Source organism: Carcharodon carcharias, chromosome 3 (assembly GCF_017639515.1).
Source record: "Carcharodon carcharias isolate sCarCar2 chromosome 3, sCarCar2.pri, whole genome shotgun sequence".
Classification (NCBI taxonomy): Eukaryota; Metazoa; Chordata; class Chondrichthyes; order Lamniformes; family Lamnidae; genus Carcharodon; species Carcharodon carcharias.
In genome coordinates this window covers 157,118,499-157,138,088 of record NC_054469.1, presented here as the reverse complement: position 1 = coordinate 157,138,088, position 19,590 = coordinate 157,118,499, and the positions used below count along the sequence as shown (strand labels likewise).

The 19,590-nt window shown below is 42.4% G+C and overlaps 1 protein-coding gene across 7 annotated transcripts in view; it reads left to right on the top strand.

The window, feature by feature from the left end:
• The window catches only part of LOC121276196 (retinoic acid receptor beta-like), a 290,694-nt gene that overhangs the window by 113,288 nt on the left and 157,816 nt on the right, over positions 1-19,590 (top strand). The gene's annotated exons all lie outside the window — the stretch shown is intronic.

Below are 19,590 nucleotides of genomic sequence, written 5' to 3'. Positions count from 1 at the left end.
TACTGAAAGGCCTGGATAGAGTGGATGTGGGGAAGATGTTTCCATTAGTAGGAGAAACTAGGACCCGAGAGCCCAGCCTCAGACTAAAGGGAAGACCGTTTAGAACAGAGATGAGGAGAAACTTCTTTTGCCAGGGAGTGGTGAATCTATGGAACTCGTTGCCACAGAAGGCTGTGGAGGCCAGGTCATTGAGTGCATTTAAGACTGAGATAGATAGGTTCTTAAAAACAAAAAAAACTGCGGATGCTGGAAATCCAAACCAAAAACAGAATTACCTGGAAAAGCTCAGCAGGTCTGGCAGCATCGGCGGAGAAGAAAAGAGTTGACGTTTCGAGTCCTCATGACCCTTCGACAGAACTTGAGTGAGTCCATGAAAGGGGTGAAATATAAGCTGGTTTAAGGTGTGTGTGGGGGTGGGGGGAGAGAGAGAGAAGTGGAGGGGGTTGGTGTGGTTGTAGGGACAAACAAGCAGTAATAGAAGCAGATCATCAAAAGATGTCACAAACAACAGAACAACATAGGTGTTAAAGTTGGTGATATTATCTAAACGAATGTGCTAATTAAGAATGGATGGTAGGGCACTGAAGGTACAGCTCTAGTGGGGGTGGGGAGAGCATAAAAGATTTAAAAATATTTAAAAATAATGGAAATAGGTGGGAAAAGAAAAATCTATATAATTTATTGGAAAAAACAAAAGGAAGGGGGAAACAGAAAGGGAGGAGGGAGCTCAAGACCTACAGTTGTTGAATTCAATATTCAGTCCGGAAGGCTGTAAAGTGCCTAGTCGGAAGATGAGGTGTTGTTCCTCCAGTTTGCGTGGGGCTTCACTGGAACAATGCAGCAAGCCAAGGACAGACAAGTGGGCAAGAGAGCAGGGTGGAGTGTTAAAATGGCAAGCGACAGGGAGGTTTGGGTCATTCTTGCGGACAGACCGCAGGTGTTCTGCAAAGCGGTCGCCCAGTTTACGTTTGGTCTCTCCAATGTAGAGGAGACCACATTGGGAGCAACGAATGCAGTAGACTAATTTAGGGGAAATGCAAGTGAAATGCTGCTTCACTTGAAAGGAGTGTTTGGGCCCTTGGACGGTGAGGAGAGAGGAAGTGAAGGGGCAGGTGTTGCATCTTTTGCATGGGCATGGGGTGGTGCCATAGGAGGGGGTTGAGGAGTAGGGGGTGATGGAGGAGTGGACCAGGGTGTCCCGGAGGGAACGATCCCTACGGAATGCCGATAGGGGGGGTGAAGGGTGTTTGGTGGTGGCATCATGCTGGAATTGGCGGAAATGGCGGAGGATGATCCTTTGAATGTGGAGGCTGGTGGGGTGATAAGTGAGGACAAGGGGGACCCTATCATGTTTCTGGGAGGGAGGAGAAGGCGTGAGGGCGGATGCGCGGGAGATGGGCCGGACACAGTTGAGGGCCCTGTCAACGACCGTGGGTGGAAAACCTCGGTTAAGGAAGAAGGAGGACATGTCAGAGGAACTGTTTTTGAAGGCAGCATCATCGGAACAGATGCGACGGAGGCGAAGTAACTGAGAGAATGGGATGGAGTCCTTACAGGAAGAGGGGTGTGAGGAGCTGTAGTCGAGGTAGCTGTGGGAGTCGGTAGGTTTGTAATGGATATTTGTGGACAGTCTATCACTGGAGATTGAGTCAGAGAGGTCAAGGAAGGGAAGGCAAGTGTCAGAGATGGACCACGTTAGGTTCTTGATTGATCAGGGGATCAAAGGTTATGGGGAGAAGGCGGGAGAATGGGGTTGAGAAACTTATCAGCCATGATTGAATGGCGAAGCAGACTCAATGGGCTGAATGGCCTAATTTCTGCTCCTAGGTCTTATGGTCTTATCTTTGGCAATCTCTCCTTTACCCCCACCTATCACTAGCCCTCTATCCAGTTCCACCTGTCCCACCCCACTTAAAGAGCTTATATTTCACCACATTTCTATTCCTCTTTAGTTCTGATGATGAGTCATATGGACTCGAAACATTAACTCTGTCTTCCTCTCCACAGATGCTGTCAGACCTGCTGAGTTTTTCCAGCTATTTTTGTTTTTGTTTCAGATTTCCAGCATCTGCAGTAGTTTGCTTTTATACTCTGGGTTGACTTATATACTGTGACCTATAGTTCTTTTTTATTCATTCACAGGATGTGGGCATCACTGGCAAGGCGAGCACTTGTTGCCCATCACTAATAGCACTTGAAACTGAGTGGCTTGATTTGAGAGGGTAGTTAAGAGGCAATTACATTGCTGTGGGTCTGGAGTCACATGTAGATCAGACTGGGTAAGGATGGCAGATTTCCTTCTCTAAAGGACATTAGTGAACTAGATGGCTCTTCACAACAATCGATGATAGAGCCATGGTCGCCATTACTGAGATTAGCTTTCAATTCCAGATTTATTAAATGAATTTAGATTCCATCAGCTGCCGTGATGGAATTTGACCCCATGTCCCCAGAGAATTAGCCTGGGCCTCTGGATGACTAGGTCAGTGACATTACCACTATGCCACCATCTGCCTTTGAGGTGGGCCTCATTTTACTGATGAAGAAGTTTCTTTTCCCTTAAATGTTTTCTCTCCTAAACTGTACAAGGTGTTCCCAACAACTCGAAAGCTTCTAGTTTTGCTGTTAATTTGTTGTCCACAAAAGGTGCTGAGTTCAAAGAGTCATGAATAAATTCATACTGAAGTAAAACAGCTCATTTTGATGGTATTGTTGTACACAATTCAGTTTGTGCTTGCAGGAGTAGGAGTCACAGTGGTGAGCTTCATAAAAATAACATTATTGTATATAAAAAATAATATTATTTCATTAAGATTCATCTTAGAGGACTTAGAGAGTACTTCCATTTGACATTACATTGGCGTTGGAGTGCTGGCAAGGCATGTGTCAACCATTTCCCCCATATGACTTATTAAAACAATGCCCATTGTCTCAGGACTGTTGCACATGAAAGGTTGCCTGTAAAGGCTTCACAAAAAAATCTCTCATCTTGTACATTATCATAGCTGTGTTTTGGATAAAGTTGCAAAGTTTTCCACTCTACCCCTGGCTTGCAGAGTTATTTGTAGCCAAGAGTAAGCAGTCTTATCCTACAATGGCATACCTAACCAGCTAGGTTGCAGGCTGATAATCATTAACAATGCCCTGGTAACGAGCATGGTGGGTACAGGGAACCTATTTGTGTGGTGTACATTGATTTCCAAAAGGCATTTGATAAGCTACCGCATCAAAGGTTACAACACAAAATAAGGGCTCCTGGTGTAGGGGTAAAATATTAGCTAACAAGGAAGCAGAGAGTAGAGATAAATGGGTCATTTTCAGGTTGGCAAGCTGATACTAGTGGAATGCTACAGGGATCAGTGCTGGGGCCTCAACTATTAACAATCTAGATGTTATATATTGGATGAAGGGACTGAAAAAATAGTAGCTAAATTTGCTGATAACACAGATAGATAGGAAAGTAAGTTGTCAAGAGGACATAAAGAGTCCACCAAAGGGTTTAGATAGATTAAGTGAGTTGACAGATGGAGTATAATCTTGGAAAATGTGAACTTGTCCACTTTGGCAGGAAGAATAGAAAAGCAGTATATTATTTGAATTTGAGGCTTTTTGACACTTTTTGAAAGGACAGGCAGGAAGGAAAGGGTGGTGGGGTAGCTGTGTTAGTATGAAATGGAATAAGAATGATAGCAAGAAAGGATCGTGGATCGGAAGATGTGGGATCCATTTGAGGGGAGGTAAGAAATAACAAGGGGAAGAATTTACTGGCGGGAGTAGTCTATAGGCCCCCTAACAGTAGCTACACTGTCAGGCAGAGAATAAATCAGGAAATAATGAGGGCATGTAAAAAAGGCAGTATATTAATCATAGGTGACTTTAATCTCCATGTAGGTTGGGAAAATCTAATTGGCAGAGATAGTCACGAGCAAGAGTTCTTAGAGTGTATTTGGGACAGTTTCCTAGAACAATATGTTGTGGATCCAACCAGCGATCAGGCTATTTTGGATCTGGTAATGTGTAATAAGGCAAGTTTAATAAATGATCTCAGAGTAAAAGATCCCCTAGGATATAGTGACCATAACATGGCGGAATTTAGCATTCAGTTTGAAAGTGAGAAACTTATTTAGTTTAGCATAGTTGTTTCTAAACTAAGGGTAATTACAAAAGAATGAGGGCATTGTTAGCTGGAGTGGACTGGGAAAGGAGCTTAACAGAAATTTCAGTTGATGAACAATGGCAGACGTTTAAGAAAATAGCTCATGACTCACAACAAAGATATATCCCAGTGAGGAAGAAGGATTGTAAGAAGGGGATAAACCAACCATGGTTAACCAAGGAAGTTAAGGATAGTATCAACGTAAAATAACAAAAACATACAATGTGGCAAAGATTAGTGGTAAGCCAGAGGATTGGGAAAGTTTTAAAAACCAACAAAGATGACCAAAAATTATAAAAAGGGAGAAAATGAACTTTGAGGGTAAACTAGCAAGTAATATAAAAACAGACAGTAAGAACTCCTTTAAGTATATAAAAAGGAAGAGAGAGTCCAAAGTTAATATTGGCCCCTTAGAGAATGAGGCTGTGGAAATAATAGTGGGGAACCAGGCAATAGCAGAGTTGAATAAATACTTTGCATCAGTCTTTATGGTAGAAAACACCAATAGCAAACCAAAATTACTAAATCATCATGGGGCAAAAGGTGGGGGAGGAAATAAATACAATAACTATCACCAGAGAAAAAGTACCAAGGAGATTAATGGGCTAAAGGCCGAGAAGTCCCCTGGACCTGATGGGGTTGCATCCTAGGATATTAAAGGGAGTAGCTGCAGAGATAGTGGATGCACTGGTAGTAATCTTCCAAGAATCCTTAGATTGGAAAACTGCCAATCCAAAAACAGATAACTATAGGCCTGTTAGCTTAAGATTTGTCATTGGGAAAATGTTGGAGTCTATTATAAAGAATGTAATAGCAAAGCATTTATAAATAGATAATCTAATCAATTAGAGTCAGCATGGCTTCATGAAGGGGAATTCATGCCTGACAAATTTATTAGAATTCTTTGAGGAGGTAACAAGCAGGATAGATAAAGGGGAACCAGTAAATGTAATATATTTGGATTTCCAAAAGACATTCGATAAGGTACCACACATAATAAGATAAGAGCCCATAGTGTTGGGGTTAGTATATTAGCATGGATAGTGGACTGGCTAACTAATAGAAAACAGAGAATTGGGACAAGGGGGCATTTTCAGGATGGCAATCTATAACTAGTGGAGTGCCACAGGGATCAGTGCTGGGGCTACAATTATTTAGAATATATGTTAATGACCTGGATGATGGAAATGAATGTACTATCGTCAAGTTTGCGGATGACATAAAAATAGGTAGGAAGGCAAGTGGTGAGGATGACACAAAGAGTCTACAGAAGGATACAGACAGGTTAAGTGAGTGGGCAAAAATGTGGCAGATGGAATATAATGTAGGTAAGTGTGAGGTTATGTACTTTGGCAGAAAGAATAAAGGAGCTGAATATTATTTAAATGGAGAAAAACTGAAGAAAGCTGCAGCAAAGAGGGATTTGGGGGTCCTCGTGCATGAATCCCAAAAAGCTAACATGTAAGTTCAGCAGGTAATAGGTAAGGCAAATGGAATAAAAGCAAAATACTGCGGATGCTGGAAATCTGAAACAGAAACAAAAATTGCTGGTTAAACTCAGCAAGTCTGACAGCCTCTATGGAGAGAAAGACAAAGTTAATGTTTTGAGTCCATATGACTCTTCATCAGAAGAGCAAATGGAATGTTGGTCCTTATTTCAAAGAGAATGGAGTATAAAAATAAGGAAGTCTTGCTAAAACTACACAAAACACTAGTTAGACCACACCTAGAATAGTATGAGCAGTTTTGGTCCCCTTATCTAAGGAAAGATATACTGACTTTGGAGGCAGTCCAGAGAAGGTTCACTAGATTGATCCCGGGGCTGGAGTGATTTTCTTATGAGGAGAGGTTGAGTAGGTTGGGCCTTTACTCATTGGAGTTTAGAAGAATAAGAGGCGACCTTATTGAAACATATAAGTTTCTTAGGGGGCTTGACAGGGTAGATGCTGAGAGGTTGTTACCCCTTGTGGGAGAGTCTAGGACCAGAGGGCATAATCTCAGAATATGGGGGAGACCATTTAAAACAGAGATGAGGAGGAATTTCTTCTCTTTACCGCAGAGGGCTGTAGAGGCTGGCTCATTAAGTATATTCAAGGCTGAGATATACATAATTTTAATCAGTAAGGGAATCAAGGATTATGAGGAAAAGGTAGGAAAGTGGAGTTGAGGATTATCAGATCAGCCATGATCTCATTGAATGGCAGAGCAGACTTGATGGGCCGAATGGCCTACTTCTGCTCCTACGTGTATGGTCTTATGGAATGGGGAGAGATTGCAGAACTTAAGGTACAGAGGGATCTGGCTGTCCTGGTACATGAATCACAAAAAGTCGGTATGCAGACTCAGCAAGTGATTAGGAAGGGAAGTGGAATATTGGCATTTACTGCAAGGGGAACCGGGTATAAAAGCAGAGAAGTGTTGTTGCAGCTCTACAGGGCCTTAGTCATCCAGAGTGCTATGTATAGTTTTGGTCTCCTTACTTAAGAGAAGATATAATTGCATGAAAGGAAGTTCAGAGAAGATTCACTCGACTGATTCCTGAAATGAAGGGGTTATCTTATGAGGAAAGGTGAGCAGGTTGGGCCTGTGCCTGTTGGAGTTCAGAAAAATGAGAGGTTATCTTATTGAAATATAAGATCCTGAAGAGACCTGACAGGGTGGATGCTGAGAGAATGTTTCCCCTTGTGGGGAGTCTAGAACTAGGGGTCTCCCATTTAAAACAGAGATAGGAAGACATTTTTTTCTCAGAGGGTTTTTAACCTGTGGAATTCTCTTCCCCAGAGAGTGGTGGAGGCTCACTCACTGAGTATGTTCAAGGCTGAGTTAGATGGATTTTTGATCAACAAGGAATCAAGGGTTAAGGGGGAAGGATAGGAAGTTGAGACCACAATCAGATCTGCCATGGCTTGAGGGGCCAAAAGGCCAACTCCTGCTCCCACCTCTTGTGGGTTCTTGTGGGTTCTTTGGACCTGTAGAGATGGAGCTAGGATTTTCAATCCCCTCTGGGGGTGGGGTGAGAACGGGAGCGTGGGTGCTTTGAAAATAATACCCCATTTAGCATGTCAGTATCCCTACGCCTCAGGAGTGCACAGGTATTTTCAAAGCCAGGCTGGTGGAAATGAGGAGGGAGGTACGCGGGCAACCCGCTTGACTCCAGTTAATGGCCTGTTCAGTACCTTGCGGAGCTTGTTAATGGGTTGGGAGGGGCAGAAACTGAGTTTAAATTCATAAATCACCAAACCCAAACGGTCTGGTGCACACTATTGTACAGCTGTCAGGTTCAATGCGGGGAGGAGTTAAGTGATCCTTTTTATGAGGAAACATTTTTGCCACTAGGGGTTTGTGTGTGAGATCGGGCGCAGTTTCTTTTCATTGACCATTTGGCCAATTCTTTTCATAGTGACGGTATTGGAAGTCTGACGTCCTGCCTTTTCTCTTCTGTAAGGCAGTTGCATGCCCTGTTCTGGCTGCTGTCTGCCTTTGCCGCTTTGCAGGCAACTCCTGCCTCTAGGTAACACTCAGCGCCACCCACTTAGGGCATTTGCATTTGAAGATTGTATCATGTGAGCAACGCAGATGCGGCATGGGGTCAGGACTCAGAAATTATCCGGGCATCAGTTTCCCAACCGATGAATCTACCACAGAGGGTTACATTCACTTGGAGTTTCCTTGGCTGAGCGTGTCACCCTGGAACCAGACGGACACCAAACTGGTTTTGTTTATCTTTTGCCAAGGAGGACAGTCATTAGTTCTCCATTGGACTGTTGGCAAGCACAGGCTTCAGCTCTTATTAAAAGATTAATAGTTACCAAGAGCTTCTCATGAGCAGCACAAGTCACCATAAAATCTGTCAGTGCATTGCCGCCATCATCCTGACTGCAGCATGGCCATGTGCCACACCCCACTGAACAGAAGTGTAAAAGTTCAGCAACCCATGCTCACCACTCAATAACCCAAGACTGGTTAGCACTGAGCTCTTGATATAAGACCACAGGTTCCCCTCTATCCATGTTAGCCCCCCAGCTAATGTCTTACAACAGTTGTATTCCTTATTGGACAGAATTGGAGTTTATAGAAGATTGAGAGTTTGCTGAAGGGAAAATACATCCTTGGCACAAAAGAGCTTTTAGCAGAGGAGGAAAAGTAGAAATTTCGATTGAGATCAGAGCAGACACTCGGGCTGATAATGTTCATAGCTGAATAAAGGTTGAGTTAAGAAGTGGTGATTGTTATTTTGATTTTCAAGAGACACAGTAAAGCTGTGCTTTAATATATCAAAAATAACAAGATTTGTATTATCCCTCTGAAGATCATGGAAGAGATCAAGATTTAGATGCTGTATTGAATAAAGACTATAAATTATGAGACTCGAGACATGTTATCTAAGGGTAAGCTGAATTATCAGAAAAGGATAATAAAAGAAAAAGGATTTAAGTTAGGTGGGAAAGTAAGCTGTAAAAAGAAAGTAAGGTAATAAAAATTGATGTCTTTATGTTATTATGAGTGGATAAGTTTGAATGATAATTGGAGGGGATTATTATGATGAAGGAAGAACAGAGAAAGAACATAAAGTGATGGGAAGCCATTAAGCTGATGGAAAAAGTATCAACTAGATAGTTGTTACATAGTTTTGGAAGAAAGCCATAGGAGGTTCAAAATCACACCACATTAGTCTTTTGACAGAGTTTTTACACATATCCAGGGCAATGTCATACAATTCGTCAAAATATTCAATAACAACGCTTCAAAGGTGTATAATATCTGCAGTTCTCTTGAGCGGGAGATCTGAGACAGACGCCTTCAAATTCCAGACAGGTGTCAAGTAACGTTGTGTGATAGCTCCCATACTGTTTGCAATCTACCTGTCAGTGACTATTCACCTCATTAAAGATCAACTGCCCTCTGCTGTGAGTATTAAATACCACCTAAATGGAAAACTCTTTAACTTCAGTTGCCAATGTGTCAAACTAAATTGATCACCATAAACACACATGATCTAATGTTTGCTGATGACTGCAGTTTCATTGTCAACTCTGTACCAGATTTGCAAGCCACTCTCGATCTCTTCATTTCTGCATTCAAAAAACTTGGCTGTCTTTGGATGTTGCCAAAATAAAACTGATATATCAACCCACACCTGGTCAGTCAAACTTTCCAACTCCCATATACCTGTTGATGGAGAGACTCTGGAATATGTTGAGCACTTGCCATACTTCGGCAGCTACCTCTCTCAAAAGACCATAATTGACGAGGAGATCCAACACTGGATCCGCTGCACCAGTTCAACCTTTTGCAAACTACGGCAGCGAATGTTAAAGACCTCCATAAGTCAACCAAAGTCCTAGTTTACAGAGCAGTTGTTGTCACGACACTCCTATACTGCAGTGAGACCTGGACTATGTATCCGTGGCATATAAGAGCACTTGAGAAATTTCATTTGCAGTGCTTCCTTCACATCCTCTGAGTTTAATGGGAGGACCATCGACCAAATGCCTGAAGCCAGCTCCACAAGTATTTATGCAAAACTCCTGCAAAATCAACTATGATGGACTGGACACTGTGTCCTGATGGTCAAAAAGCATTTCCCCCATCTGGTCCTGTTTTCTCAACTCTCAAATGACCAGAATTCCAGGAGAGGACAAAGAAAACATTACAAAAACACTCTGTAGTTCTCCTTGAAGCATGGGAGCATTGATATTAATAACTGGGAAGAACTTGCTATCAGTTGTTCAAAATGGGAACAGCTTGTCCATCAAGTTGCAATATACTTTGAGTCCAAATGCGTTCATGATGAGGTGAAGAAAAGAAAAGGAATCAAACCCTGCACTCTGGATACCAATGCCTCTTGGGACAGCCTGCTCCAATTATCCAAAGATATGTGGGTCGAGAATTGGCCTGTTCAGTCACATGAAGCCCCATGGTAGAAACTCACGACCCTGAGTAGATGTCATCCTTGAATTGAGGGACAACCAACGAAACAAAAACCCATTCTAATCATGGATTAGGTCAGAAGTTTCAAGATCATGTTTAGTTGGATTGTTTGCATCAGCTTTCTTAGCTTAGCAAAATAGCAATAGAGTAATAGATAGCAGTTAGAGTAAAGGGACATTGTATCACATTTAAAGGATGGAGGAGACATACAAAGGCAAATAATTTAACAATGGGCCATAACTTACAACTATCATCGGAAAATAGAAGAAATAAATGCACATTTACCTGATCTTGAAAATTACGCTGATCCCTCCGTTTGCTAGAGCTGCGTGGGGCCTGCATCGAAAGACTCCTTGCAGATCCCAGCAAAGTGCAGCTCTGATGGATTCAAGGAGGCCAGGCCCCTTTTTTACGGCACTTGCTGTCGTAAAGTAGGTAAGTTTAAAGGGCCCAGTGAAATTGACAGGCCAGGGAGAAGGTAAATATCTAAGGTAAGTGGATAAGATTTGGGAGGTGGGGCGGTCCGGAGTTTTGAGGGTGGGGAGGTGGGTGTCTGGTGGAGGTCTGTGGGGTGGGGAAGAAGGTGGTTGGTCAGAGGTCCTGTGCGGGGCTGGATGTCCGTGTAGAGTTGGTGGGGGGGTGTTGGGGAGTGTTCGGTCTGAGGTCTGGGGAGGGTATCGGAGGTCTGTGGAGGTTCAAGGATGCGGGGAGGTGACGTGGGGGGTCTGAGGTCGGAGGGGGATGTCGTGAAGGGGTCCAAGGTAGAAGGAGGGGGTTGGAGGTATAGTCGGAAGTCCGTTGGGGGGGGGGGGGGGGGGGGGGGGTCCAAGGTGTGGGGGGTGGAGTCAGAGGTCCAGTAGGGCTGAGTCAGAGGGTGGGGGTCCGAGGGGCGGGGGTGTGGGGAGTCCCGTTGGGGGGTTGGTGAGGTGTCATGGATCTGCCATTAGTCCCGTGGGGTCAGTCTGGGTCTTTACAAAAGTTACTCAGAAGTTAGAAGAGGTTTTAATTCTTCTAACTTTTTCTGGGTAACTATTGTTATAACCCCAGCAGAACCATCCAAAGTTTGCGATTTAAACCACATTTTCAGATGGTTCCCAGTGCAGCGCAATTGCCCAGAGCAAGTGTGCACTTCTGGGCAATTGCCGTGCAAACCCTTACCTGGGAACCTCTGAGAGGGACTCCCCAGCACAAATTTGGGGTAGCCACAAATCCAACGGTGGGGAACTTGGAAGTTACAGCTCTCTTATTATGTAAAATGTATTGGAAGAGAGATGCAACTTTATTTGAGAAAATTTTATGCCTTTTATGGCCTTATATTTTAACTATGTATGGTATCTCTATATTTCTTGTGCATGGCTTTTTAATGTTACATGTGTATATCTTCTCAAATTACCTATAATTGTTCCTGTAATATTGTTTGTGTTCCTTGTGTATTACCTTTATACAGCAACTCTATATTTACTATGTAAGTTTAAAAAACTACTAATGAAAGTCTTAACTGCCAAGCTGACAAATGCCTAAATTTAATATGCACAACTTCAAGCTGATGCAACTCCCAAACCAGTTGTAGCCAATAAAATCCATTGTAAACACAAAAAGATTATAGAGAGGATAGAGCCCTTCCCTTGTGTTGTTTGGGACCAATCTTCTTGTGTGGTAAAAGCTGAAGACTGATAGGGAGAGGGGTGGAAAGAAGGTTAGATGTTAACCCTTTGCTACTTTGAAATTGCTTTATGCTTAAAAGTCAGAATTACATTTGAATGTCTATAGAATTTTTAAGAAGTGACTAAGTAATAATAGGATAATTGCCTGTGGAGGTAAATTGTGAATATTTCTATACTTGGCATAGCTAATACACTTTGAAAAAGGGATTTCATTCTCACTGTTTTCTACAAAGCTTTAATAGCAACTTACATACTCCTGCTTGGCGAGGGATTAAAATATCCCTTTTTAATAGGAACAATAATTTCCTGGAAATCTGCATCTATACTAATGTATTCTGGTACTAAATCTATTTTGTATTAAATCAGATCGGTGGCAGGGTCCTCTTTGATGAATAGCCAGCTGCTGTTAAAGTACTTATTGTTCAAGGATTGGTGCCAGTGCAGTAGCAGGCAGAAAATGGACAGCAGTGTGAGATTAGCACAATACATAACTATCAGCCATTCATAGTCAGAGCTACAGTACCAGATGCTCTTCAACAGATTTTTAAAATTTGATTAAATACCAGACAATCTGTTACCAGTGAAGATTATTCCAACTCATTTTTAATGCTAGACTGTGGATTTTTGATTTTTTTTAAGGTGTACAGATTAAGCACGATAGTAAGATTTCTTAGCTAATTCTGGTGAAGTTGGTTAAATCACTTTTCTTGTTTACCACCTAGGAAATAATTGCAGACATTTTTTTATTTACTGTGTATCTTAGACAAAACTGATTTTTGACTCTTGATAGGTGGAATCTTGTAGAGGCAACAAGGCTCTCAGTTGTTGGCTGGTGAGCCCCTCCCACCTCTGCTTCACCTCTTTTCAACAAAGTCCTCTGCAACTTGTGCCGCTCAGGCACTAACCTGGCCAAGAATGGGCTTTCCCCCGGGATCAAGGACCCTGGGGGCAGAGGTCCCACCCACCGAGAGCTGCTGGCTGATCAGAGGCTGGTAGCTCTTCTGTACTCAGCTGCATCACCAAGGAGGCAGCACTCATCCGAGGCTTCAGATCGAGGAGGAGTCCAGGCACAGGTGAGTGATGGTGGGAAGGGGGTTGCAGGTAGGGGTCATGAATGACGGCGGGGGGGTGGTGGTGGAGAGTGGTGGTCGGTAACAATAGCAAGGTGGTTGTTCTCAGAAGGCCCTCTCCCTTCCCGATGTCCCTCAGTGAGGCACTGAGTTCTTTGAATGAGGGAGCCCCCCGCAACCCTGGAAGCCACAAGCAAACATGCTGTTGATTGCTTGTCAGGCTCCCCACATTATGAGCCACCCAACCATCACTGGGTTAATACCAGCAGCAGCAGAATGAGGCCCTTAAGTGGGCATGAATTGCCCACTTAAGGGCATAATTGGTGGCAAGGTTGGCCTTCCTGCCACAGACTTAATCAGGGCGGAGATGGGATGGAGGTGGGGTCCCAGCCCACCACCCTCCACCTGAGTAAATGCCACCTGTCACCAAACATGCCACAAGGGAGGGCACAAGATGCTGCCCAATGTTACACGGTTAAACTGGTACTTTATTCAGTGACACTAGTGGGATAATATGAGTGAATTTTTTTATTGAGTTCAACATAGTCTTATCATACTTTGTTGGCATTGCTGCTCTCAGTGTGCTGAGTGGGGGGAGCAGAATGATGCACACATGGCAATTGTGTGAGTGAAGAAACATTTTGTAGTTAAAGTAATTATCATACAAGAGGCTCAAACCCTGTTCCCATAGTAATCTCCAGTCCAAAGATCTTTCTGCGTGTGGGTGTATGTATTTTGTATATGTAAACCATTATTGTTGATGCTGCTGTTCAGGGATCGTTAACTGGAATTTACCTGTCAGCTCCTCCTCCATAATGGTGTGATGCGGTTAAAAGATTTATAAACTATCTCAGCTTTGATGTGTGTTATCAAATCCCCTTTATTCTTTCATGAGATGTGGATGTCACTGGCAAGGCCAGCTTGTTGAACTGAGTGACTTGCAAGGCCATTTCAGAGGGCAGTTAAGAGTCACACACATTATTGTGTATGTGGATTCATAGATAAGGATAGCAGAGATAAAGGGCATTAATGAACCGCATGGCTTTTTACGTCAACCAGTGGTGGTTGTCATGGTCAGCATTACTGAGGGTAGCTATATATTCCAGATTTATTAACTGAATTTAAATTCACCATTTTGAATCTATGGGTAGAATTATCCCCCCGTTGGGGGTGTTTTGTGTGGGGGTGGGCGCGAACCTGATTGGCGCCCCCAATCGGGTCCGTGCCACCATTTTATGTGGGCGAGCCAATTAAGGCCTGCCCAGCGTGACACAGTCCCAGAAGCGCTGAGTGCCCCCTGGGGGGGCGGGGGTTCCTTGAGTCAGGTGTGCGCTGAAATCTCCCTGAGGTACAGAGGTGCCTCAGGAAGATTAGTTTTAAGTTTTAACAGTTCAGTAAAGTGTTCTACAAATTTTTATGACATGTCCCCTCATGTAAAACTGTCACATGAGCTGGGACATGTGCATTAATTTTAATAAAAAGTTTTCTGAAAATTTTAATTCATTCATGAAACCTTTAGGTTGGACAGGCAGGGTTTCTCGATAGGGTTAATTAGTTCATTTAACGTTTCGAGTCCGAATGACTCTTCATCAGAACATTCGAGTCTTACAGACTCAAAACGTTAACTGTATTCCTCTCCGCAGATGCTGTCAGATCTGCTGAGTTTTTCCAGCTATTTTTGTTTTTGTTTCAGATTTCCAGCATCAGCAGTATTTTGCTTTTATTTAATTAGTTCATTAATGGCCTTAACAGGCCGTTGACAGTTTGGCTGCACACCCACCGAACTGAAAATCCCATTTGCCGAGCTGAAGATTCAGCCTTATGTCTCCAGAGTAATAGCCAGGGTTTCTGGATTACTAGTTCAGTGACATTACCACAACGCCACCATCTCCCCTTGTATATCAAATACTATCAACCACTAATATTTCACATCACAATGATTTTATTTTGTGGTTCTATCAAGTGAATCACATTTTATTCTGTAGGTTCACAAAGTTCAACGTAAGTATATACCTTAAAATCCCAACAGCATACTTAGACAAAAATCTTATTAGATGACCATTAAATATACTTAAATGCACTAACTTATGTTCCATGAATAATATCATACCTTATATAATTCACTTCCAGAGCAAAAATAGTTCATGATATCATAACTATTCTATTGTCACTTTATGCTCCTAATAGGATCAGAAAGCAACTTAACTGCCTTCAATGTTAAGAGGAAAAGTGTGATCCAGAGTTGATTATTGTATTTAATCACTATTATTAATTAAAGTTAATTAATTAATTAAAGTTTTACTTTCAAAACTGAATAGCAAAAAGTGTTTTCAGCTCACCTGGAATCTCTGTGCTACAGCTGTAATTCCTTTCAGAATCTGCTTTGCAATCATACAAATATATATGCTAAATAACATTTAATGTAAAACTTTGCAAAGAACCTCAAGGCTGGACTTGTAGAATTTTGCAAAGGTCAAAGTTTAAATGGCAGGAAGTGAATCGATAAGTGTTTGAATTTGATGGGGTAATTCTCTTAGGTGTTTGCAGTCTCTAGTTATGTTTTAGTCCACTTGGAAATATGGAACTGAACAGACCCACAATTGTGCTGTAGCCTAAATCTCGCTATGAATGTGAAATTAAAGAATAGAAAGGAAAAGTAAAAACTGGATGAGGAACATTCTGGTTACATTTCTGAAAGGTTTGAGATGACTGGGTGAGTTATAATTTGTTTCTCAAGCTCCCGATTTGAATTTACAGAATTATCTTTCCAATTCCTTCGCCTTGTTATTTAAATCAAATAAAGAGCAATAAAAGCCTAATAAATAATTTGCATTTATCTACCACCTTGTTATGGTCTCAAGGTGCCCTGAAATGTTTCACAGACTAAGATTTTAAGACCTTAGAGAAGGTACAAAGAGGATTTACGAGAATATACCAGAGATGAGGGCAGCAGTTATATGGAGAAACTAGGGCCTGGACTTTCACAAAGTCAAGGAGCCTCTGGGGTCCTTCCAAATGGCAGACAGGATCAGGATCCAAAAGTCCTGCCTCCATTTTCAAAGATCCCATTTTCACCGTGGGGGGAACAGGGTGGGAGTGGAAAACCCGAACTCAGCAAGGCCATTTGAACTCAGTGCTGCGTTCAAACAATCCCCATTTTCTCTGGAGCAAGTGCCTTATCCTGCAGTATGAAAGTTACCTATTTTTAGAGAAGGGCAGATAAGGCTATAGACTGTCAAGCTGTCAAATTATTTAAATGGCCAGCTCCTTTAAAAATTGCCTGTGTCTGTGAGAGTTGTAAAAAATCTGTTCTAGCACTTTCAATAGTTGTTTGTTGACATAACCCTAACTGCTAGCATTATAGCATTATTAATGCTTGGCTGTTTTCTACAACCTACCATTATATAGTCGGACAATTGTATGTTCACAGTCTGATTGACAGCCAACGAGATTATTAAAGATTTGCTGCCTTTGATGTGGGGTTATGAGTACAAATGTTTGTTTTTAAAAGGGATTAAGTACTTGAGCGATCTATTTGGGTGGTGGGAGGCATAAGTTGGCATGAGTTCCCATTAAGTTGGCATGGATGCTATAAGGCACCATGGGGATGGGTGGGTGGTCATGAGTTGGCACTTAATTGGCATAGGAGCTGTAAGCGGCCAAAGGGTGGGTGGGGGCATAGTTTTGCATAGAAGGTATGAGGGGCTATTGAGGGTGGCATGGAGGGTATGAGAGGTCATTGGGGTTGGTGAGGGGCATGGAATGGCGTGGGTTTGGGCAGATATGGGCATGGAGAGTGGATGAGTGAGGGGGTGTGTGGAGTGAGGGCTAGAGAGCCTGCTATTTAAGAAAACAACTGAAATTAAGTCCCAGAGAATCAAGGTGTGTCTTTAAACAGCCAGCCTCAGCACTCGACAGCCCCTCTGACTGCCTCCAATGTGTGTCTGGAGGTGGCAGGCCCAACTCCATATTTCACTACACCCATTCCCCCCCCCCCAAGGAAGGATGATGGAGAGAAACTGGCAAAAGGGGTCAGAGGACATGGGTTTAAAATAATTGGCAAAAGCACCTGAGGAGATATGAAAATAATTTCTTTTTATAAAGCATGTTAACATGATCTGGAACTCACTGTAAAAGCAACTCCAGTAATAACTTTCAAAAGGGAATTGACAAAGGAAAGCTTTCCAGAGCTATGGGGAAAGAGCAATGGAGTGGGACTAATTGGATAGCTCTTTCAAAGAGCCAGCACTGGTACGGTGGATCTGGTGCAGCCTCCTTCAGTGCTGTAAGATTCAATGATTCACATCATCAATGATTTTTGCAGTCGCTGTTATGCATGCAGTAACATCTCCTAAATAACAAATTATCTATTTTTACTGATGTTGGTTTAGATAGGTCTGTTAGTCAGCACACCCAGAAGCACTCAAAACAGAAATGCAAGTCTGGTGTCATCTGTGGAGAAACAAAGTTAATGTTTCAGGTTGATGATCTTTCATCAGAACTGGAAAAATTTACAGACTAACAGGTTTTAAGCAAATAAAGGGGCAGAGAAAGGATGTGGGAAGATAAAAAGGGAAAGTCTATGATAGGATTGAAGATGAGTCATTAAATGACAAAAGGATGATGGTGCAAGGCAAGAGGAAAGAGTAATGAAGCAAGTAAAGAAATGAAAGATACGTCTAGAGGAGGCGTAAATGGGAAAACAAAATCACACCTAAAGCTGCTGTCCAAATATAAACAAAGCACAAAAAGAGACAAAGAAATGGAGCAGCAGTTATGATCTGAAGTTGTTGAACTCAAGTGTTGAGTCCAGAAGGTTGTAAAGTGTCTAGCTGAAAGATGAAGTGCTGTTCCTTAAGCTCATATTGAGTTCCCTTGGAACAGTGAAGGAGACCGAGGACAGAAAGGTCAGAATGGCAGTGGAGCAGAGAATTCTCCTGTCAAGTTCAACTGTATTTACTTAAAATCTGTTACATCAGATCTGCTGGGTATTTCCAACATTTTCTGTCTTTATTTCAGATTTCCAGCATCTAGACTATTTTGATTTTGCCCCACAAGAACTCCTTGTTCTTCTCTAAATAATGCCATGGGATTTTTTACATCTACCTGAAAAACCAGATGAGACCTTAGTTTAACATATCATTTGAAAGATAGCACATCCATCAATGCAATACTCCTTCAACCTTCTAGCTTAGATGCAGAATAATGAGGAGTGTAGGAGAACTGAATAATCAAATGGTATTTGCAACCAAGTGCTAGAGCATTGAAGGGGAGTACTCCCCAATGCAGCTGGAAGTCCACAACCATGTCAGTAAACACTGCATACAAGGGCACTTTTCTATTTCTATGCTGCCAGCAAGGAGTCATGATCACATATTGGAATATTGGTTGGGCGCAGCTCTTGATTTGCCATTTAACAACAGCACAAAGCAGAAAATTTGCTCCAAGAGACTTCACACTGCATTGTGAAGAAGCTTGCAATGTGTACCGTTTTTAAAGAAACATTAGAAATGTATTAGATGATAAATGAACTTTGTGGAGCATGCAACTATTTCCAAAGTTCTAAAGATACCGTAGAGTCTCATATCCCTTAATATTTTCCAGAAGATTAACCCATTCCATTTTGAATTGTCTAAAAGTGTCTGCTTTCATTTTTTTGTAAACATTTTGAAACATATATTCACCACTCTGTGTGAATACATGAAATCTAAACTGTGTGTGAAACTTTCCTCCTTTTAGCTTGAGCTTTTATTTTTGGATATTCTATCTCAATTCTATATCATGAGTAATGCATTTGCCAATTTACAAGATTTTTCTTAGATTCCCAAATGCAATCTGGAAGGAATACTGTGATGAATATATAAATGGCCTTCTGCAATATGTCAGTAGGTTGAGAGTGTAATAATATCAACTAAACTGGTATGACACTATGCCTCTCATCCCAGCAATACAGGGCCCAGTGAGAGAAATCTTGGCCCAGATTTTCACCACGATGCGGAGCCTCTCTGCTGTGGCAAAAATGACAGATGAGCCCGGAAATTCTTCTCAGATGTTTGTCTGACGAAGGCAGCTGGCCATTTAAATCACCAGCTGTCTCCACCGAAGTGAGATTTTGTTAGTCCAGGAATGTGGAATATGGAGTGTGCAGATTAGACCAGACCAGAGCTGGTCTGCACTTGGTGAATTCATTTGGATAGCCAGGGTACCCCTTTGGAGGGGGAAGGTACTCCATTAGATATAGTCCCGGGACACCTTTAGGAGTAGGTAAGGCACCCTTTGTGCATAAAGAGTACATAAACTCATTGGAACTGGCAAGCTGTCAAGAAACTGTCAAAGGTGAGTTGGCATGGAGGGAGTAAGGGCAATGGGTGGTTGGTGAGGGACATAAGTTGGTATGGGGCAAAAGGTACCATGGGGATGTGGGGGGCCTAGGGGTATGAGGGGCCATGGGGGGTAGAGGGGCATGGTTTGGCAAAGGGAGTATGAGGGCCATGAAGGATGGGTAGAGGGGCATGGGTTGGACTAGAGGTATGAGGGACCATGAGGGTGAGTAATGGGGCATGGATTGGCATGAATGGGGCATGGGGAGGGGTGAGGGCTGTTTTTTTTTAATTCAAGGGATTGAGAACAAGAGGGCACGCATTTAAAGTGATTTGCAAAAGAAGCAAATGTGATGTGAGAAAAGCCTTATTCACACATTCAGTGGTTCAAGTCTGAATGCACTGCCTGGAAGTGCGGTGGAAGCAGGTTCAATCGAGGCATTCAAGAG